At 49.6% G+C, this 23,461-nt stretch overlaps 1 long non-coding RNA gene across 1 annotated transcript; it reads left to right on the top strand.

Annotated features, from left to right (window-relative positions):
* The first annotated feature begins 11,404 nt into the window (after positions 1–11,404).
* Positions 11,405–17,270, top strand: LOC129676686 (uncharacterized). The gene is made up of 6 exons (XR_008720104.1): positions 11,405–11,592; positions 11,981–12,116; positions 13,280–14,093; positions 15,432–15,724; positions 16,312–16,539; positions 16,955–17,270. It is a non-coding gene; the product is annotated as an uncharacterized LOC129676686 (long non-coding RNA).
* Positions 17,271–23,461: the final 6,191 nt, after the last annotated feature.

The following is a 23,461-nucleotide window of genomic DNA, read 5'->3' as shown; positions in this document are numbered from 1 at the left end:
TTTATTTCTCTCTCCACCTTTCTTAAGTCACATTTTGAATTTATTTAGTGTGTGTGTGTGTGTGTGTGTGCACATGCCGTGGAGCACATGTAGTGACCAGAGATTGGGACTGGGCTCTTTCTTTCTACCACAGGGATGCCAGGAATTGAGCTCAAGTCCCCAGCCTTGAGCAGCGGGCCCCTTTGCCCTTTTGAGTCACCTTGGTGGCCCCTCTGTTCTGTTTGTTTGGTCTCTCACTGAGGCTGGAACGTGCCGTGTTAGATGCGCTGCCTAGCCAGAGAGGCCCTGCGATCCACCTGTCTCCTTTCTCCCACGCTGCGATCTCATTCACACACCCCCACACCAGGATATTCTGTGAGTCCAGGAGATCACACTCGTGTCCCCATGCCTGTAGAGGTACGGCAAGCTTACTGTACCCACTAAGACATCTTCCCAGCCCCCCCCCCATGCCAGGTTCTATTGTACTTTGTGTTGTTGTTTTTGTTAATATTTTGTATTACAGGGTTAGGATCTGTGGCCTGAAGTTATTACTACTACAATTTTTAAATGATTTGTTTATTTTTATGAGCATTGGTGTTTTGTTGTTTGTTTTCTGTGTGTGTGTTTATTTTTGGGGATTTCCCCCCCCACTTTTTAAAATTTATTACAACTTATTCACTTTGTATCCCAGTAGTAGTTCCCCTCCCCTTCCAATTCAGCTCTCCCTCTCTCTTCTTCTCCCATGCCCTTCCCCCAGTTCACTGATAGGGGAGGTCCTCCCCTTCAATCTGACCCTAGCCTATCAGGTCTCATCAGGACTGTCTGCATTGTCTCTCTCTGTGGCCTGGTAAGGTTGCCACCCTTTCAGGGGGAGGTGATCAAAGAGCCAGCCACTGAGTTCATGTCAGAGACAGTCCCTGTTCCCCTTACTAGGGAACCCATTTGGAGACTAAGCTACATCTGTGCAGGGGTTCTAGGTTATCTCCATGAATGGTCCTTGGTTGGAGTAGCAGTCTCAGAAAAGATCCCTGTGCCCAGATTTTTTGGTTCTGTTGCCCTCCTTGTGGTGCTCTTGTCCCCTCCAGGTCTTACTATCTCCCTCTTCTTTCATAAGATTCCCTCACTCTGCCCCAAGTTTGGCTATGAGTCTCACTCAGCATCTGCTTTGATATCCTGCTGGGTAGAGTCTTTCAGAGGCCCTCTGTGGTAGGCTCCAATCTTGTTCCTTGTTTTCCCTGTCTTCTGATGCCTATCACGTTTGCCTTTCTGAATGAGGATTGAGCATCTTACCCAGGGTCCTACTTCTTGCTTAGCTTCTTTAGGTGTACAGATTTTAGTATTCTTTACTTTTTTTTTCTTGCACATATGTCTGTGTGAGATTGTCAGATCCCCTGGAAATGGAGTTGCAGATAGTTGTGAGCTGCCATGTAGGTGCTGGGAATTGAACCCTTCTGGAAGAGCTGCCAGTGCTCTTAGCCACTGTGCCATCTCTCCAGCCCCTTACTATTTTTGTTATTGGAGCTGGAAAAAATGGTTCAGATTCTTGCAAAATCTCTATTCTGTTCCCAGCACCCTCATGGTGGCTCACAATAGTCTGTAGTTCCAGATTTTGCTCTCTTCTGGCTTCTGTGGAAACTGTACACACACATAATATACATACATACATACTGGCAAATACTCATACACATAGAAATGTAAAAATAAACCTTTTTTTAAGTTTTAAAAAATTTTTTTTGAAACTGCTTTAAGCGTTGGTTTGTGGCTTGGTTTGGAGCTATCTTTAATTTCCTTTTTTCATGGACTCTCAAGAAAGACACATTTTTCTAGGCGGTGGTGTGTTTTATGTTAGCAAGAAAAGAAAGATATCTGGCAATGTGGTTGAAGTCTCTCTGCGTTTTCTAGAGACTCTCTGACAGTGCTGGTGAGGTGAGGCCTGCCCTGGGGCTGAGCACATTCATCTTCTCCTCCAACACCCACCTGTTCCCCCACTTTAGTACAATTGTGGGACTCCCAGAAGCCTCCCCCTGCGTCATGCTCATTTTTATTTTCTGGCTCCTGCTTCTTCTCTGTCTGCATTTCTCGACACCAGCACTGTTGATGCGGATGTGCTTTCTCTCTGCAAAAAGCCTCCTGGACTTTTTGGTTTCGCTCCACTAAGCAGGGGTGGACTATCTTTCTGCACAAGACTGCCCCACACCCTACATCTTGACTCATCATCCTGGCCAGAACCTGCTAGCTCCCTCCATGAAGCTGGATGTTTAGATGCTGGTGTGATATTAGAGAGGGTCTCAGATGGACCAGAGACTGTGCCTACCCCCTCTGACTGCTGGCCCATGGTTTGGGAACACTCCAGAGAGAGAAGGTAGGACAGGATAGTTTTGGTTCTCAGTGATGGTAAGACCCAATGCCCAGCCTGGGAGCAAGAGCACTTCCAGGCTTTGAGGATTCCAGTTAGTTGGCTTGGGTGGTCAGCTACTTTCTGAAGCCAGGTGGGGCTGGCTCAGGTCTTTTCCTCAAGTTGCTTTTTTTGTAAATCTCAAAGCCGGCTTCTTTTTCTTCTCCTCCTTCCTTCCTTCTTCCTTCCTTCCTTCCTTCCTTCCTTCCTTCCTTCCTTCCTTCCTTTCTTTTTTATGAGACAGGGTTTCTCTGCATAGCCCTGGCTGTCCTGGATCTTGCTCTGTAGACCAGGCTAGCCTCAAACTCAGAGATCCACCTGCCTCTGCCTCCCAAGTGCTGGGACTAAAAGTGATCACCACCACTGCCTGGCTAAGGCTGGCTGCTTCTAATTCTGACTAACAGGTACTGAGAATCTGCCATTGCTGAAAGCTCTGACCCTTGCCTCACCACGGGAGAACTAACAGCAGGAAGAAGCCTGGCAGATCTTTGTTTTGCATCTGTCTTCTTCCATTTGGATCAGACTCCGGCCCAGTACATGCTAACCACCCAAGGAAAGTGTCCAACCCAACACCAGAAACAGACCACACAAACCAGGAACAGCTAGCTACTGTCAGCTTTCATACAGTCCTCAAAACTGTTCCAGAGCCCCAGAACACACCAGGGTGTGGCCTCCAGACAGTGTTCCAGACCCACAACCACCTTAGGTTCCAAAGTCACATAGTTGAGTCACCTGTGATGAGATCATCCCCCAAGCCGAACACTCACCTCACAGGCATCTGCTGAAGCCGCAGGCAATATAAGAGATCTCAGAGCCTCCTTGCTGAACCGGGGTTGAGCCATCGATCAAGGCAGCTGGGGTCACAAGCACCTTGTTCCCCTCCCCCGAGGTTGAAGCTAGGCTGGGATGGGTGATCTCAATCTTCCCGACATGGTTAAAATCTTCTCCTGCCTTCTCACTTTCCCCCTGGCTTGCTTTGTTTGTGAGTGGCTAGACCCGACGTGATGAAACTCTCCAGCATCAGGGACTAGCTGATCTAGACTCTCAGTTGTGTGATCATGCCAGAAAACTCAGCAGCACTCCCCGTGGGGAAACACAAGTTGCCCTTCACCGGGGTGCTGGGAGCTTTTCTGTATCATCCTTGCACAACTGCCTAAGCATCTGTAATGACCTTAAAATAAGAAGTCAGTTTAAATAATCACAACGTGCAACAATTAACCTGGAAAAAAAAAACCCAGATGCTCAAGAGCAAAGAGGGGAAAAGCAATGGCCCATATCTGTTGTGTATGGCTATGGGTGGGGTGTGGGGAGATGTTATGAGCAGGCACAGGTTGATAAGATCCTATATTTCACTTGGCACTATTTCACAGTTGAGTGCCAGACTTCTTGGCCCACTTCACAGCAGCCATTGCTACTGCCCTGTATGGGCACAGACAGTGAGAGCTCAGAGGCCGACAACCAACCACCATGTGTGTTCTTCCTAAGCCCTGGGGAGCCGAGGATCAGGGATGAGGGAGCTTGTCTGCTGCTCTGGGCTGTACTGAGTCCTGCATGCTCTTCCTTCCCCTCCCATTGTGTTCCAGTTCTGTGTGTACTCTGGTTCTCTCCCCTGAGGGTCTGTTGTTCACTAGATGGTCTCCCTGAATTCCTGGGTTGCAGTCTTTGGAAGGTGGGATTGTCCTCTAACAGATCCAGAATGCAGGGAGGGGCCGCGTACTGGGCACTACCAAACAGGAGCTGTCCTAGAAAGAATTCTCCAATCTCAGTGTTTGTGTCTCTCCCGTGTAGCAGGAGGCACAGTGTTAACTGCTGTAAGCTGTGTTGTTTAGCTAACAAAATCCAACCCAGCTGGTTAGATAGAGATGGTTGCCGGTGCAGGGAGGTGTGCCCTTATGCCACTAGGGGGCAGTATGGTCACGCAGTGGCTTCGGGGCACGGCAGGGTTTTGGGGGGTCAGGTTGGGACCAATGGAGCAGGAGCCCTCCTCCAAGTTCAGGCCAGGATAGTCCCAAGAGACCTATGACTTCCAATCCCAGGATGCAACTGTCCCGAGACTCCTGGGAGGAGGAACAGACTATCACCACCATCCACAGAGGCATACAGGAGGTACTTTGCTCAGGAAAGGGAGAGATAGAGTCACTTTGTTCTCCAAAGTCTTGGCTTGAGGCTGTCCTTGACTCAGAAGGGTCCAAAGGGGTCCTTAGACAGCAGGAACCAGCTGCTCATTGTTGGTGCCAGCAGGAAGACGTTTCAGGAGATAAAGGGTCTTGAGTCTCCTCTACACTGGCCTGGGACACAGAGCTTACTTCCCAGCAAGCCCAAGGGTACAAATTGCTCTAATTCAAAATGTGTGTGCGCACAACACCCTTCAACACCGCAGCCACCAAGGCTCCCTGGCTCTATCCAAAGATGGCTCTGAGGGTAAGAGGAAGTCTCGGCTGGCCCTTAGCTTGATATCAGAGGAGCCTCTTCGACATGGCCATGCTGGAGCTGGTGGCTGGTGGCTGGCAGGAAGGTCGGGTCTTCCCAGGAGGCTGGGTCTGGGGAGGGTGGGTCTGGGGAGCCAGTGTGTCCCACCTTTCCAGCTGTCGGTTCCTTCCTGGTGTGGCTACTCGGGAGACAGCCACTTTTAGTTCTAAGGCAGTGCTTCTTAACCTGTGGTGCATAACCCCTTCGGCAAACTTCTGTCTCCAAAAATGTCTACGTTATGACTCACAACAGTAGCAAAATTACACTTATGAAGTAGCAGCGAAAATCATTTTATGGTTGGGGATCACCCCTACATTAGAAACCTGTAGGTGACAGCATTAGGAAGGATGAGGAGCACTGCTCTAGGGAGACCAGTTGTTACACACCTAAGACTTATCACCAGGTTCAAGGGAGTGTAGTGAACATATCTGAGGCTGCAACCCTTTTCCAACCTGAGAGCCTTCCCAGGGGTCAAGTCCCAGGAGACTAAGAGCAGGGTGGTCCTGGCTCTCACATCAGGCCCCCATCCCACCCTAACCTGCCCCCCCCCCCCCCCCCGTTATGAGTTTATTCTTCTTAATGAATGGTAAAACACAAATAACATGAAATTTACCATCTGAAACCATTTTCAGGTGACAAGCCAGGAAGAAGTCCTTCACATTTCACATTGCTGTACAGTCAGAGTCACCATTTCTAGACTGTCCTATCATCCCAAACTGAAGCTCCGTCCCCATTAACCTTCAGCCACCTTTCTGCTTTCTGTGTCAGTGGCTTGATGACGGCAGGAACCTCGTGAATGAAATCGACGGCATCGTTCCTGTGACTGGCTTGTTTCACTTAGCACAGTGTCTAAGTGAAGGCCCTTCCATTGCTGTAGTATATACCAGCATGCCTTTTCCTTTTTTAGGAATGAGTAAGATTCCATTGTATGGATGGGCCTTATCCCCTTTGTCTATCATCCATGATGGATGCTTGGGTAGCCTCTGCCTCTTGCTAATAGTACTAAGTATTATCTTTCTCCTATTACAGTTGCCAACTTGATAAAAACTGCCCTAGTGTTTTGGGTTGTTTTTTTTTTTTCTGTCTTGATTAAGCCAACTCCAACACTGTTTGTTAATTCTATTTTTCTAGTGAAAACTTCTAGAATAAGAAAGACTCCTCCTCTGCCTTCCTCTCTCCCTGAGGATACCTGTTACCTGACAATGTTTACAGAACCATTTTCTATTTCCAAAATACTGTATCCTGGTATTTCAGTAGTATTTCTAAGCAATGTTTCCTCGTGCTGTGCCTCAGGAACTTGGTTTTCTCTAGCTGTTTTTCCTAAAATTCAAGGTTGATATAGACCCTTGTCAAAGTCTGGCCCTGGGTCCATGGCTCAGTCTCTTTCTTTGGGGCAGAGTTGCTGGGGTTGGATGCAGGCTCCACACAGGCCTACTGACTGGGGACACCTGAGCCTGTGAGAGCCAGGAACTGCACTGCAAAAGACAGGCCAGTTGCTGCAGGGACCATAGTCCCTAGCATTGTTAGTTTTTGTTAGTTGGCCTGCCTTCCTGATCGGATGGGAAGGTGTTCCAGCCTTCTGGTACACACATGGAAGGGTATCCAGGAAAACCCACAGCTCTGGGGCTGCAAATCTGAGTCATGTGCTACAAGGACTGGGAAGGTATCCCAGCTCTGAGGTGGGACAGGGTCCCAAGGGTATCCTGAGACTTGGGAGGTCAGGGACCTCACAACTCTGAGAGGAGGCCTCCTCAGTTCCCAAGAGAGGGTTGCCCTAATCCTGAGGAGCCCAGGAGCCTGAGCTCCGATCCTTCATTTCTTCTCTTCTTCTTCCTCCAAGGAGTGAGTCACAGCTGGTAGTAAACCTCTTAAAAGAAATTTATTGAAGAGACAATTTCAGGAGAGGCTGTCTCTGCTCTGGGCAAAAGGCTGCAAGGAACTGGGGCAAACACAGCCCCTCTATAGGAATTCTTAGGGGGCGGAGCTTTCTGGACAGGAATTTCCAGAATGTGGATTGGTGGGATTTCAAGTTCTGAGCTGTGAGATGCTCAGGGATTGGTGGGCTTTCCTGTTCAGGGATTGGTCAGTTTTCTTGCTCAGGGATTGGTGGGTTTCTGTCCAGTCTTTTCCCCTCTAATTTGCATAATGTGGCATGAGTGCTAAGGAGGGGCAGGAAATGAGAGGTACAGAGGTGATGGGGATGGTGGGCAGCCGGGGCTGCAGGAGCTTCCTCAGGCAGAGGTCTGGCCGCTTTTTTGACTGGAGGGGTTATAAAGTATACAAAGTGTCCAAAATGGTCAAAGAGTTCACTGTGAGGGCAGTAGACCGAAGCAGGAAAGGTCGCTGTTATCACAGACAGCTCTCATGAAGGCGGCAGTAGGCATTCTGAAGCAGGAAAGTTGTCAGGTTCCGGTAGGCTGAGGCAGGAGGAGTCACCATGGACAGCTCCCACTGAGGCCTTGCTGAGGAGTTGCCTCGTTTGTCTCCAGCCTCCAGAGCCTCGGGGAGGGGAGAAGGAGGGGCTGCCTGCCCTGAGGCTGGCCGGGAACTACTTGCTACTATGCCTGACATTGGCGTCTAAACATAGCTCTTGGAGGATGCAGCGGGCCGGGCCGTTAGGATTCCAGGTTGCCGCATTTGAGGAGGGGGTGCAGTGGGTCACCACAGCACGGGAGGCATCAGAACGGCTTGGCAGGGCCTACCACCTCAGCTTGGGGTGGGTGGGGGCCGCCAAGGCTTGGAATTGCCTCAGCCTGGGGCGTCTGCTACAGTGGGCTTAGGGTGGCAGGTTGCCTCAGCTCCAGCCTTACCCCTAGGAGCCTTGGGGTATGTAGTCACGTGCTTCCTGTTTAGGCCGGGCTATGATCTGAGGTAGATGATACGTGCCTAAGCATACCCATTCCTGTTGGGTAGGGTAGTCTGTCCTTTCTGCTTTGCCATGTGTTCTGAGTGCCTCTAAGTGTCCCCTCTATTGGAGGTCCCCTAATGCCAGCCTGAGGTACAACCGCAGCTGGTGGGGGGAGAGGTTCACAGCTCTTGTAGACAGAGCTAGGAATCAATGGTCACAGAGGTGAGTGATGGTGCTTAGTGAAGGGACATCACGCAGGCCAACATCCTCCATTGGCATTGTATGAAGATGGCCTGCCTACCTGCCTGCCCAGTGTCCTCAAGGCTTTTACTACCCCATACCCTAGGAAGCCTTGGGCTAATCTGGGTTCCTGAGAGGGACACTGAAGGCAAGGAGACCCTCCTCGGTCCAGGACACTGACTCTAGACCTGGAGGTTTTCCTCACCATGTCCAGTCACTGTATTCTCTGTCCTCAGAACCCCCAGGACCAAGACAGGTGGGGAAAGGAAGGATATGGAAGGGGACTAGCAAATGGGGAGGCCAGGCAGGGTCAGTCCTTTCACACTGCCTCAGCATCCAGCTCCCAGATATTTTGTGGGAGTTAGAGGGGAGTAGATGAGATGAAGGAGTGATGGAGGTTTTGGGGAGCTCTCTGAATTTCATCTCTTCTGTGGGCAGGGGCCCAAGAACAACCTTCAAAGGTCATAGGTCATGGTAAAAGCCCCCAAAACATACAGGCACTGATGGATATACAGGTGTATATAGAGCTGGGAAGCAGGACTGGGGGACTTGGGGAGCCAGGAGGAGCAGCCCTTCAGACTCCAAGGATTCTATGCAAAGAGTAGAGAGTTGATAGGGCTCCATCACATAGGCAGAAGCCTACAGGCCTCAGTCCACACGATCCAAGCATCATACAGGCATCTTCAAGTAGGAATGCAAGCTGACAGGCATATTGCAGGCAGCCAGCGAGGGGCATTGGCCTTGTGAGGGAGCCAGGCCCTGACTGCCATGGCCCAACATCTGCCGTGCCCATGTCGTTTCCAACTTGTAGAGAGGAGCCTCCGGTCTGAGATTCTTGGGTGTAAAGCCTGACTTTTTACTAATTAAGAGTTTACAATTAGTTAAAACTAATGAAAATGGATTAAATTTGTACTAATTAAAACTAATTGAATTCTTCTCGAAATGCTGCACAGACTAAACCAAGTGATGGCCCGCCTCCTGCTGCTGGAAGTGCAGGAGTTTTGGGGGTGTAGCAGTGGGGGCCGCAGGGACAGTGACGGTGGCCTGGGTGAAGGCGGCTCTGTGGGGTTCCCTGCCAGGCTCTCTGTGGGTTCTGCTATCTCACAGGCATACCCAGGTGGGAATGCCAGCGCTGAGCACACCTTGTGACTGGGTTCAGTCACTGGGTTCTTCTGATTTTGCCCCAGGGAAGAAGGAAGGACTTGCTTCCATTTTCACGGTGTTGGGGACTGAGAACCCTGGGGAGGCGAGAAGACCTGGGTGTCAGGGGGATGGGGTAGGCACATCTACAAGGGCTCATTCAGGAGGCTGGCAGGCGGAAGAGCCAGGTTCTGGTGACTGTCGTGCTGGGGCCGGGGGTGGACTCTCTTTGCTTCACTTGCCTCTAGCAGCCCTCACCTGTCCTCTTGTGGACCTTGGGCGAGGAGGTATGCCTGCCTGTACTGCTTTCTTTCACCCTGCGCTCTCTGCCTTTCCAAAGAGCAGGTGGGGCAGCTATCCCAGAGAGCCCTTGGGTAGCACAGTGAGGTCCTGCAGCCTCCAGGGAGCATCATGGGTACTTAGGCCTGAGGGGGCTGCCTCTACCCATCTGTCTGCCTGTATGTGCTTTGTCTGGGTAGGGAAGAGAAATAGCATGAGGGAAGCAGAGAAGACATGGGGGGCCAGTGGTACCCCTACTTGAGGTGAGGTTGGGTATTGGATGGCTACAGGGCTGTAGACTGTGGTGCCCATAAAGAGAGCAGAACTTTGCTGGACAGGAGAGGGAACCGATGAAAAGACAGCGGTAAATGCCATGGCTGACGGAGACACAGAACACATACATAGAAAGACAAATAAAGGTTAAAAATACCTAGAGATGACGTGTAGCAACATATAGATCAGGTGTGAGGAAACCCCTGGCAGCGTTCCCTGCAAGTCAAGATTCATGTCCCACAGGTGGATGGAGACAGCCTACATGGCGCCAGTGGAAGTGAGCAGGCTTCCGATTGGTCAGTGTGGAGAGCAACTCTCCAGTGAGCCTCTAGGAGCAGGTGACTAGCAATGGGAGTGTGTTTGTGTGTGTCCATGTGTCCACAGGTTAGTGAACAGCAAGAGTGAGCACACACACACACACACACACACACACACACACACACACACACACACTGAAAACAAGGGCAGCAGCTTCCAGAGTTTGAAAGATTTTATTCAGAGTGGCTTTTTTTTTTTTTTTTTTTTTTTGAGGTGATCTTACTATGTAGTCTCAATTGGCTGTGAATGCATGATGATCCTCCTGCCTCAGCCTTCTATGTGCTGGGATTATAAGTATGAGCCATCATGGCTGGACTTGTTTCCAGGTAAATTTTAAAGCCTTTGTTTTAGTAAATGGATACTTTATTTGCATAATTCAAAGAATTTTTTTTTTTTTAAAGCACAAACCTGTACTCAGTGAGACGTCTCCGAGAGCCCGTACCCTGTGCCTAGTCTGGAGGTGGTTTCCCATCTACAGCCCCCATTCAGAGGAGCGTGTGGCCTGTGTGGGGTGGAAGTCCTAGGTAGAGCTTCCAGCTAGAAGCTTTCAGGTGGAGGAGCCCACGTACAGGCAACCAGACAGTCTGGCCAGTGAAACTTCTCCTCCTTCTCCACACACCCAGTGGACAGCCAGCCAGCACGGCTGTGCACTTCCGCTTAACATCTTGCAGATGGTTCCACTCTTGCACACAAAGCACTTCCATGCTCTTTTTTTAACAGCAGCGAAGAACGAATCACCTGAATATTCATGGTTTCACTCGCACGCCAGGATATTTATAAGGTAAATTGCTAGACACAGAGTTCGCTGCCACCATGGCCCAGGGCAAGGCAGAAATATATTTTAACCCCATCATCCCACAGCCCATGCCCCCCAGCTTCGGGGTAGGCACCCATCCAGCGGTCCATGGCCTTAGCCCACCAAGTGGGAATGAGCTCAGCATTGGGATAATGGGAAAGAAGGGAGGCAAGGATCTGGGCAAGCTCTGGAAGTGGGTGGGACCACCAAAGCATTGGGTCAGCTGCTCTGAGGCCTGGCTACTTTTACTGCAGGTCAGAGCTCTGCCCATGGTGGACAGACAGAGATCTCCCGAGCTTTGGGATGTCTCTGACTCTCAGCCACTCTTGGAATCAGGAGAAGAAAGAGTAAAAGACAGGAAGCGGCTGAACTCAATCCCCTCCCCATCTCACGACTGCCACGCTTGTCCATTGCTGTACATGTATAGAAGACACTATCTAGACGCAACAGTGCAAGTCAAGGCCTGAATGACTCACAGCTATGGGTAAATGACCTCAGACAACCAAGACTAAAGGAACGAGGAGGAGCAGACTGTGACCTTAGCCCTTTTTCCATGGCGTTATGTAGGAGGAAATCAGATTCCGGTTAGAGCAGGCCTGTGCGTCTGTCCTTGTGTGTGAAAATGACATCACAGTCTCCTTTCGCAGGCTTGCACCTGCAAGGGCAGTTTCCAGAACCAGTGGGACACTACATCAGAGCTGAGGAAAGGCAGTGGAAGATGTGCCTGCAAACGCATGCCCTGAATCCAGCAAGACTCCCTCAATTCTGCAAGGAATGTTCTGAGGACCAAGCCTGCGCCTAGATCACACATGACAATGACCACACAGATCATACATGCTTCAGAGGAAAGTCCTGGTAACTACTAGAGGATGGTCTTTGGGAGTTTTAGAAGGCCCCAAGATTCTCTACACCAGCTGAAGAGTAACTATGGAACCTGAGCCTGAATTCCTCCTACCTCAAATAAATGAAGTCTGGTGGGGGCACTTGGAACTTTCGGTGGTGGGGATCTGGATGCCAGGCATTGCCCTTCCTGGTGGTGGTAGTGGGGAATAGAAATAGACCAGGACAAACCAGGACAGGAAGGCCTGAGCTCTCTGGGGGGGGGGGGGACTAGTGTCCTACAACTGGGGACATATTGTTAAAAGCCTAAGAGGCAAAGATGGCTGAAGTCATAGGTAGAGGTCAGAGATAAAAAGAGGTCCACCAAGATCTGAATACCTGCCCCCCCTTACCCCTGATCTAGGTAGGTGAATGTGTATCAGAGAAGAACCCAAGGCCAAAGAAACCACAGAGAGGAAGAGGGGACCGTCCTCCAGCCCTGATGAAGCCAGAAAGGAAAGCATCATTGGTAGAGCAGACTACTCTGGGTTTTTCCCCAGGTAGGAGAAAAATTTGCTCCTGTCTGAATGTTGCTACGACTTTGAAAAGAGTCCTTGCATAGGTGCATGAAGTCCTGGCCCCTCCTCACCATCACTTAGCCTCCTCAGAAAGGAGGAGCCCAGAGTAGAGCAAATGTCTTGTCACATTCACCTGTGTTCCTCATTCATAGAGCATGCTGACATGGGACAGACAGGGGCTGGCCTCCCAGGGATGACTAACTTTTGCAGGCTCAGGAGAAGAAGGGTCTTGGGTGTTTTGATGGTAAAGTCATCCCTCGGGGTGGCCAGCATGTCCCATGATGCCATCCATAGTTTGAACAACTGGGTAAATAGTTGGTGACATCTTGGAGGGGTAGCGAAGGGTGGCATGGGCAAAAAGAAGCCAGAAGGGTCCCCTGAGGTCTCTTCAGCAGAAGGAAGCTGGGGACATCAGAATGGCATGGTGCCTTACTGATACATTCTAGGTATGTGCTGAAGCATTCACATGTACCCACGACACATGTGTACATACTTCCCTTCAGTCCTCTGGGGGGTCCAGGAGCATCTGTGCTGGTGCAGTGAGCTAGTCAGAGCTTAGATCTAGATTCTTGTTTTCCTTCCTTCCTTCCTCCTTCCTTCCTTCCTTCTTCCTTCCTTCCTTCTTCCTTCCTTCCTTCCTTCCTCCCTTCCTCCCTCCCTCTTCCTCCTCTCCTTCCTTCCTTCTTCCTTCCTTCCTTCCTCCTTCCTTCTTCCTTCCTTCCTTCCTTCCTTCCTTCCTTCCTTCCTTCCTTCTTCCTTCCTTCCTTCCTTCCTTCCTTCCTTCCTTCCTTCCTTCCTTCTTCCTTCCTTCCTTCTTCCTTCCTTCCTTCCTTCTTCCTTCCTTCCTTCCTTCCTTCTTCCTTCCTTCCTTCCTTCTTCCTTCCTCCTTCCTTCCTTCCTTCCTTCCTTCTTCCTTCCTCCTTCCTTCCTCCTTCCTTCCTTCCTTCCTCCTTCCTCCTTCCTTCCTTCCTTCCTTCCTTCCTTCCTTCCTTCCTTCCTTCCTTTCTCCCCTCTCCCCTATTTGAGACAGAGTCTGTTGTAGCCCATTCAGTCAATGAAATTTCTACACTGGCCTCTGGTCTTTTCCTTAACAGCTTCCGTGCCTCTCAATCACCCTTGCCTCTCTTCCTGCTCTTACCTCCTAGGTGCTGAAATTACATCTGTACACCCCCCTCCCCAGCCAACTCCAAGTTCATGAGGTGCTGGGGATGGATCCCAGAGCATGCTAGGCAAGCACTCTATCAGCTGAGCCGCGTCTTTGGTGCCCCAGGACCTGGTGACAGGACCATGACAGGAGCCACAGTTCCACGGAGAAATGACTGATGATTCCACGGAGGATTGACTGATGCTCAGAGCTGAGCAAGTCATGCATATGACGAGCCTGGAGTGTCTGTGCCAGAGGGGGCCGAAGCCCAGAAACAGCAAGTGAACACCACACTGTCGGGCAATAGAAAGGCATGGAGGCTGTTAAGGAGACACAGAGTCCAGCGCTGGGGTAACACGAGCAGCACAAAGTATTTCCATATCATGTAATTCACGTAGAGTAGAGTCCGTGCCAAGGTCATAGACAGGGTTCATGAGACCTTGCTCTTGGTGGTGAGTGCCAAGCCCCAGTCTGAGTGTGTACCTGGAAACTCCTCCGGCAGGGGCCAGGTCTACAACCCAGTGCTGAGTTGGGCTGGCTATGGGCTTCTTTACGTGCAATGAAAATTGCGCTCATGCACGGTCTTTTTCCCAATGAGCAGGACCCCAGATGACTAAGAAGAAAACAAACAAACAAACAAACAAAAAAAAAAACCCCAGTGGATCCCAGCAAGTGCTGGTGCAGAACATTCTGCCACTGTATGGCCAAGGTCGTCAGAAACAACTCTAGTGTGAGAAACCACCACTGCCAAGAAGGCCCTAAGGTGTGGATCACCTGCAATGAGGCTCCTGAATGGGATCTTGGCACAGAAGAAGGTAATAGAGGGAAACTGAGGAACGGATTTTGGAAGCAGTGTCTTGGTCTGATTTGGTAATGAGGAGAAGGGTGCTTTCCAGTAGGAGGTGCTTACGGTGGGACTGGTGTGAGACCATTGGGGACTCCGGGGCAGCTTCATGATCTCCCTGCACATGTAAAGCTGTTAGGAAAACGAGGTTTATTTTCAAAGAAGAAAATCATATAGGGAAAACATTAGGAAAGATTTTGCTGGTGGCAAAGAAGCATATGAAAAGTTGCCGTTATTCATTGGGGAAGAAAGCAAATTGAAACACTGATAGGCAGCCCAACACACCCTCTACGGTGGTCAGAAGGAAAATAAAGTGAGCAGGGCTGCGGGGCACCATTGGTACAGCACCTTCCTAGCATGCAGAAAGCCTGGATTCAACCCCAGCTACACACACACACACACACACACACACACACACACACACAAAACACAAAATGTGGTCAAGGACAAAAACAAACAGAACGTACTAACTGGTGCAAGGAAAAGTAGCAAATGACCACTTGTTTTAGCAGGCTTTGCCACTCCCACTACAGAACACAGCATGAAAGTTACTTTAAAAGTTAAAGATGGAAGCTGGGAGTGCTGGTACATGCTTGTAATCCCAGCACTCTGGGAGGGAGAAGCAGGAGGATCTTCTGTGTGTTCAAGGCCAGCCTGGTCTACAAAGCGAGTCCAGGACAGCCAAGGCTACACAGAGAAACTGTGTCTCGAAGCAAACAAGATTTTTTAAAAAGTTAAAGATTAGGGGTTGGGGAGGAGGAGGTCAGATCCCCTGTAACTGGAGCTATAAGCAGTTGGGAGCCACCATGTGGGTCCTAGGAATTGAGCTAGGTCCTCTGGAAGAGCAACAAGTGCTCTTAACTGCTGAGCCAGCTCTCCAGCCCCTCTTTCTGGATTTCAAAGTGGAAACTCACTCCAGCTCCCCAATTCTACAAACCCAGCACCCCACCAGGTCCATGTAACAGAATCCCACCACTGGAATGGTCAGCCTTTGTCCGCTCGCCTTACACAGCCCACAGGCCGGGTAGAGCGGGGCAGAGGTCGGAAGTTGTGTGCCTCTGCTGATGCCTGTCTTTGAATGTGTCTTGGATTTGAAAATAAACTCCATTTAATATGCAGCCTGTTACTCATTCCCTTGGCAGACCCAGGGTAGGTGTCTAATAGATGGCTTGGCAGGAAGTTGGTAGCCTGTAACAAAACCCAATGGGGTGACCAGGCTGGGCCCCCACCACCAGCACACTGATGGAAATTTCCAGAGATATTTCTATCTCCCACATATCTTTAATTTTTCAAATGGACCTCTCTCCAGTTGCCAGGTTAGCTCTGCTGCCAAGGCCAGGCGAATGCTGGCAGCTCCCCAGGGAAGCATTTTAATCTCCAGCATCAAGCCAGACCCCTCTTCCATCCGCCATCTGCCTGTCTCCAGCCACCTCCATCCAGGGAAACCAGGATGGGGCCGAGGGCCTAATCGGATCACAGCTCCGAGCTGTGCACTAATCAGATTGCTCTGCAGCCTGGCCCTGCCAGGGGAGCCTTCAGACTCCGGTCTCAGCCTGCTCAGCGCGCACACCCTCCTCCCACGTCAACTGGAAAGGAGTGGAGGTGAGTCTGGCATCTCAGAATTGCTTAGAGGTCTGCGTTAATGCAGTTTGCTTGGGGTAAGAGCCGGCTCCTGTCTGCGACCTTGAAAGCAATGCATTCTCTCTGGGCCCAGCCTCCTGTACCCTGTAGACAGTAACGGAAATCCCTTCTCGGCTATCATTCTTGAGCCCTCTGGGCCCTACTTGGGTATTTTTATAAGGTTGTAAACAGCTGGCCATCACAGTCCCTCCCGTGTAAAGTGGCACCTTTCAGGGCCCTGCTGTTTTGCTTCCAAGGAGAGCAGATCAGACTTCCCTCAGAGCAAGCTGTGCAGCTGGGTCAAAGGTCAAAGTCAGTCATTTGGCACATGCAGAACAGACTGCCAGGGGGATTGTAAGGGAGGTAAGGGCGTCGGCAAGCTGGGTGAGGGTTTGGCAGCAGCTCACTGGAAACCTACAGTGGACTGTATGCAGTCTGAGTTTGATAGGCCAACTGTCTTCCTCAGTGGCATTATCTCTCTCTCTCTCTCTCTCTCTCTCTCACACACACACACACACACACACACACACACACACACACTTTTTACCTGGCTGTCCATCTCCCCCCAGGGCAGATCATCCTCCACAGTTGGAGAGTCTTCCCTGGCGATGTGAAACCACATGGACCATCCTCCTCCCAGGTCCTGTTCTGGAGAAGGCAAGCCACTTCCACCAGCAGGGCTGCTTTGTGGTTTGTGGCTGGAAGTTCCTTCTCTTTCTTGGATGGTCCTGTAGAACGGATGAGAAGTTTGAAAATGCCAAAGCTACCTTGATACTATAAGGGAGGCTCCCCCAAGGGTAAGATTTATGGAACACTGCGCATAGAGAAATGAGAACTTTGCACTGGTTTGCTCCCTTCCGGACACTCTAGACTGAGACGCTGATGTTCAGACCGCACCACATTTTGGAACTGTAACTCTAGCATTCTTAGGGCTTGGGGTCTAGGCCCACATATTGGTTACTTTTAACAACATAATTAATGGGTTGGTTTCAAAAAGAAAGGAAGAAATGCCACTCTAAGGCAGTTCGCTCTGGGCATCCTTGAGATTGGAGAGTGCTTCTAGAATGGCTAAGATCAAAAACTCAAGCAACAGCACATGCCGGCATGGTTGTGGAGAAAAGGGAACCCTCCTCCATTGCTGCTGGGAGTGCAAACTTGTACAACCAGTTTGGAAATCAATCTGGCGCTTTTTTTTTTTTTTTTTTGGAACAGCTCTGTCTCAAGACCCAGCTATACCACTCCTGGACATACACCCAAAAGATGTTCTACCGCACAATAAGGACATTTGCTCAACTATATTCAGAGAGGCTTTGTTTGTACTAGCCAGAAACTGGAAACGACCCAGATGTCCCTCAACTGCGGAATGCACAAAGAAACTGTGGTCCATCTACACAATGGAATACTACTCAGCCATTGAAAACAAGGACATCATGAAATTTGCAGGCAAGTGGAGGGATCTGGAAAAGATCATCCTGGAGAGTGCTTCTCAATGGCTAATGTCCTAATGGCTCTTAGACAGCAAAGCCCATAGAGCCCTTGGCTGTTGGAGTTATCTTTCTTTCATTATTTAATTATTTCTTCTTGTTTTTAAAATGACTTTTAATTTTTAATTTATTTTAAATGACTTTTTAATTTTTACTTTATGTATACTGGTGTTCTGCCTGCATGTATGCCTGCGGGAGGGTGTCAGATCCTCAGGAACTGAGCTGCCATGTGGATGCTGGGAATTGAACCTAGGTTCTTTGGAAGAGCAGCCAGTTCTCTGAACAGCTGAGCCCTCTCTCCAGCCCCCTGGAGTTATCTTTCTTAATATCCCCGTGGCATCATAATGGTGTAATGATACAGGGCCTGGGAGCACCGCTCTGAGCTCAGCACTGTGTGGCAGTAGCCGTGTGGTCTTCCCCAAAACACTGAGGATTGGAGCTGTACCTATATGTCCATCTTGGAGAGTTGGAGACTGGCTTGAGGAGGAAGCAGAGCTGTTACGGATGTCCCCAGTGGGAGAGCAAGATGGTACCTCTGAAACTTCCTATTTAGCCAACTTCCTGGGTCCACCCTCCCTCTCTTCCTTTCCCCTTCTCTCTCCTGCCCTCCCTCCCTAGCAGGTGCTGCAGTAAGAGAAGAGTGGGCAGGACTGGGCTCAGCTGTTTTGGTAACTGTGTTTTTGTTTGTTTGTTTTGTTTTATCTTCCCTCTGTCCCCCTTCCCCGCCCACAGGTCACACAGCGTAGTTTCAAAATCTATATTCCCAGCATGCATCTGTTTTTCCCTTTGACTTTCTAAAGCATCATTATAAACATTTCATTGTATATCAACAGGTTCCACTTTGGTGCAGGGGGAAAACTTGCCACACAACCCACAATTTTTTTTTCTATCGTACTTGTTTTTAATTTTTCAAAAACTGGCTATCCCGATTTGTGCCTTCTCTAACAACTGTGCCATCCCCCCTTTCTCGTGTATGCAGACTTGTTCTCCGGTTCACAGATCAGACTTGTGACCATATCTAATCTGCGTTTTGCTCTGAGAGAACGAGACTTGAGAGAATTGTCTGGAACCCTCCTGGGAACCCACCTTCTGCCCATCACATTCCTTTTGTGACTTCCTGCTACATTTTCACTGGGCAGAGCCTCAGCTCTCCTATTGTTCTATTTCCTGCCTCTGAGCTCTTCTGGATGAGTCATACTCTCTGTCCTACTAGGCCTGTGGCTGTGCAAAGCTTTACCTCAGCCTCTGTGTCCCCTGCCCTGCTCTTTCCTAGTTAAGCAAACTCCAGCAGTTGCTGAATCCTCTGTCTGGTGCCCTGGCTCTGTCCAGTTCACGGCACTGGCTAAATCTCCTCATCCTCCAGCTACTACTGCCTAGATCCGTATGCTCTAGGGGAAAGCCTGTCCTCTGATGTCTTTACAGGGCTAGAAATAAGCCAGGAATTCCAGGATTTGTCCAGGACGTGACCCAGGCTCCCATCTACATCACAGCAGCCCCTGTTCCCCCCATGCCTGCCCAGGGATGTCAGTAGGCAGGGGTTCCCTGCTGCCCCGCCCACTGCTGTCTTCATGTTGACCCTTCCCTTGTTCATAATCCAGGCTGCTCTTGGTTGGGATGGGCTCCCCGGTTGCTGTAGCTCCAAGAAGGTGATGGGATTTTTCCAACCCCTCTGACTTCTGTGAGGAAATGTAGTGTGTCTGAGAATCACTATAGTCCACTGGAGGCCATGAGCATGCTCCCTGATCTCTCTCCAGGCTCCATGTTTCCAGGTAGAATCTGTGAGTGCGGCCTGTGTTTGTTTCTCTGTATTAAATTTATCTTGGTGGGAACTTACAAGGTCCTGCTATGACTTTCTTGAGAACAGTTGTTAACAGTCACAAGTCGGGGGCATTGTGCAGTGTGTGTGTATGTGTGTGTGTGTGTTTGTGTGTGTGTGTGTATGTGTGTGTGTGTCCCCATCCCTTGTCTTGATTCTTTTTTCCGAGGATGGAGAATAGCCACAAAACACCATGTGCTTGTTTCACATGGCAGAGCCTGACAAGGGTTTAATCTGCTCTCTGTTAGGGTTGTAAGGCAGCCACATGGTTGGGGCCTCAAATGCAGAGCTGGCTTTTGCTGACCTCCCGGTTTGGTGGAGGACAGCAGAGCTGAGCGGAAGCAAATGGGCTCCTAGGTACTGACCCAGCCACTGAAGGCAGTGTTACCCATAGTCAAAGCAATGTGGAGGGGCCACCCTGCCCTGCCTAGGAAGGGTGAAAGGACTTGGCTTGGTGGACACTCAGCCTGGGGACAGGCTCTGTGTCCTACACCCTACCTCATGCCTGGTCATAGACCCCTCTTGCTCGTCCCCCCACAAGAGTCTAACAGGAAGCTGGGCTCCATGCCAGGCTGGCCTCCCATACTGCAGAATTGGAAAGATGCCCCAGCTCTGTCTGTCTGTCTGATTGTGGGTTTGATTTGGCTTAGATTTTTCTTTTGCTCCCTACCCCTTTAAAAAGTATGCCTTAGGATTGGGGAGATAGCTCAGGAGATGGCAGGTCCTTAGTCTTGTTGACTAAGTCTGACAACCTGAACTCAGTGAGACCCATTGGTGAAAAGAGAGAACTGGCTCCTACAGGTTGACTTCACCTGTTTTGTGCCCATACAACCAGGTGCGCTGGCTAGTTTTGTCAGTTTGACACAAAGTATTGTTATGGAAGTTTTGGTTTCTTTAAAAACCTCAGTTATGTTATGTAAATACGATTTTGTTTTAATCCCAAGTGTGGGATTTCATTTGGGCTATAGTTTGTCTACAGCTGTCAATTGTCTGGTGTGGGGCGTGGCTTTTGTCAGCTGGTGACGGCTTACCTTGGAGAGGGGCGTGGTCTAGGACTCTGGAGGAGGATATAAATTTGAGAGCCCAGAAAGAGAAGGTGTGGCTTGAGGTGTTAGCTGGTGGTGAGTAGCAGTTTGGAGAGACCAGAAAGACCGACCATCTGGCGATTTGGAGCAGACAGACAGAAACTCTTTGGGCATGCAGTGGCTTGGAGGAGACTGCTGGCTGCATTTGCTGTTGATGGAGATTGGTATATCACCCAAAGACCCATTGACCCTAAACATCCAGGAGAACTAAAGGGGTCTATGACCCCTCTCCCATTAACCTTCTCTCTCCTACCTTGGATTGGGGGGTTAGTTAAATGGAGGTAGAGGATTAAAGGGTTTTTAAAACAAACACTGAAAAGTATAGCTGTATCAGAAAGAAAGGAGCCTTGGTTGCAAAATGCCTCTATAAGAAAGGGCTGTACACAAGCCTGAAAGGCATTTTCTCATTTAATGATTGATGGAGGAGGGCCCAGCCCATTTTGGAGGGTGCCATCCTTGGGCTGGTGGTCCTGGGTTTTATAAGAAAGCAGGCTGAGCAATCCAGGAGGAGCAAGCCAGTAAGAGCACCCCTCCATGGCCTCTGCTTTTGCCTCCAGGTTCCTGCCCTCTTTGAGTTCTTTTCCTGGCTTCCTTCAGTGATGGACTTCAGTGTGGTAAATGTGAGCCAAATAAATATTTTTCTCCCCAACTTACTTTTTGGTCATGGTGTTCCATTGCAGCAACAGAAACCTTAACTAAGATGCCAGGAAGTGGATGCAGGTGGATCAGAAGTTCAAAGTTTTCCTCAGCTCCATAACAACAAGCTTGAATCTAGCTTCCCAGTAACATGAGACCCCCCCATCTCAGAAAATTATAATATATTCAAACCCCTCAGTGTATATGTAGGTTAGTGACTGTCTAAAGTGACTAGCCAGCCAGCCATAAACACTGCTGAGAACTGTCCATCCTCAGAGAAGCAAAGGGCATGTGGAAACAAGGCTCTCAAGGTGGGACCTACTCCAGAAAGAAGTACCTGCCCGTGCCAGGCCCCATGAGGTGCCAAGGGACCCTCTCTCCCGCAATCACCTTGCAGATAGGTAGGGAAGGTGTGGGGGAGCTTTGGAGAGGCAACTATGTACCCTCATCGCTCAGGACTGCCCTTAATACATTTTCCTGGAATACACAGGGTCACCACCACACCAGGGAGCCTATCTGGTGGCCAGGATGAGCCTGAGGAGCTCCAAGGGACAGTAAGTGGAAATCTGGTTCATGGGACTTTAAACAATATTTGTTGGCTAAGTTATTCAGTTCATCTTGAAGTACACAGTCCTGAGGAGGTCTCCTGAGAGCTCAGGCTGTAGCTCAGATGCTGGCCCTCTCTAACCTCCTCCAGTGCTACTTGCCCTGCCCCTCCCACACATGGCTCATAGTTAAGCTTTCTATTTATCTCGGTCTGTGTCCATTTTAGGGAGGAGGCCTTGGATAGTCTGCGTGTGTGCTTTGTGCTGTTGAGGTTCACGGTCCATCTCTCCCATCCTAGGCTGTCACCTCCTGCCCACCTCTCTTCCCTCAGATGTGTTCCGAATGAGCTACCTGGGCTTATTCTTCTTCTCTACCTGGATAGGAATCATGAGTAGGCTAGCAACCTCAGACTCTCCAGTGCTTAAGGCCTAGGAACTGGGCTGGCAGAGGCAGAGACTTAGAGTTCTGAGCCCTGAGAACTTTATTATTTATTATTCTAGGATTTGGAGACCTATTGTACTGGCCTCAGCAGGCGTTGTCACCCTCAGCATCTAGCAGCCCTGAAAAGCAGCAGCAAAGAACCCATGTATCAGCAGGTGGCAATGCTACTGTTGTAACGTGCTCCACATCAATGACAGGTCCAGGCCTGCAGTAGCTGAAATCCTGGGTTTATAGAGTTGGCTGCTCCCTAGAACTTTCCCAGAAACTATGGTCCTCAGTTCCATGCTTTCAGTTCCTCCCAGCCCTTATCTCCATAACTGCTGCTCCCTGTTATCTCTGCCCTGGCTGCTCCCTGAAATGCCAGCTGCCCTCTCATTGCTTCTGCCGCTGCTGCTGTGGCTGCCGCTGCAGATTCCACTGTCTTCTCTGAGTCACCAGCTCAACCCACTCTACTAATGATAAGGATCAGAAATAGGCAAGTAAACCATTCCCGAAAAGCTTTTCAAGGAGCTAATGATACAGCAGCAGGAAATAGTACAAGCTCCTAGCTGGCTCAAAAGTGAGCCAAAGAGCTTGCTTGTTATGTTTTGTTTGTTTTTCATGGGCTTTCCTGTTGGGACAGGAAGAGAAGCACTCTGCTGTATCTGGGTAAAAATGGCAGTTGGTCATCTGGAATGGGGCTTTTCTCCTTTGTGACATTTTCTCTCTCTCACACAAACACATACACACAACCACCTGACTCTCCCCCCCAAAAAAATTGTCACTTTTAATTGTTTTCAAGAAAGGCCTAGCAGGACCCTGTGTAAGTTCCTACCCAGTCACCTCAACCCTGGGTGTATTCAATAGATAAACAAGTAGACCATGTGCCTGGATGTGGGGGCACATGCCTTTAATTCCAGCACTTCAAAGGCAGAGGTGGGCGGAGTGCTGAGAGTTTCAAGCCAGCCTGGGCTACATAGGAAGTTCCAGGCCAAGTCAGCGCTACATCGTGAGAACCTGTCTCAAAACCAAAACAAGTCAAACATCTATTGCTTACAAATCACATATAATTTTATTTTGAAGTGACTTTTGCTACACATATAATTTAACTCTTTTTTAAGGAAAAAGTAAAATTTGCGTGCTGAGGCGATGTACTTATTTATTTTTATGTTAAGAACTGCCGACATGGCTACCTGCTATCTCCTGTCTGTCTGAGCTGCTGGTCCCAGTTTAGTGCATCCTGTTTGCCTAAGCTGCTGGTCCAGGTGGCTTGTGTGGACCCTGTATACAGTGTCATCTGCCTGGTTCCTCTGCAAAGCAGCTTTCAGGGCTGATTTGTATTTTAAACACAGAAAGGCCATGGCTCCCAGCCCCACACACTGCATTATGTGGCCTGTCCTGGTTCCATTAGCTAATTATGCCTCTTATCATCCTTCATTTGTAGAAATAGAATTTGGCTGGATTCTCTAAGCTCTCCCAAGTCGCAGTGACTCTCTTGTCCCTTGTTTGTCTTCATGGTTGACAGCAGATCCTCCCCTCTTGCCCCCCCCCCATCTTCTTGGCCCCACCCTGGTCTGGTCCTGCCTGAGAAGGACATGATTGCCCTTGACTTGTGCGCTGCTGTTCTTACCTTCATGTATAAAACAAGAACAAACAAACAAACAAAAACACACACACAGACACAAAACAAAAGACAAACAAACCAAAACCAAAACAACAACAAAAAAATCAC

The sequence above is a fragment of the Psammomys obesus genome, unplaced genomic scaffold (assembly GCF_907164565.1).
Source record: "Psammomys obesus unplaced genomic scaffold, mPsaObe1.curated_primary_1811, whole genome shotgun sequence".
Lineage (NCBI taxonomy): Eukaryota > Metazoa > Chordata > Mammalia > Rodentia > Muridae > Psammomys > Psammomys obesus.
The sequence above is the reverse complement of the archived record's forward strand: the minus strand, read 5'-3'. Positions and strand labels throughout refer to the sequence as shown.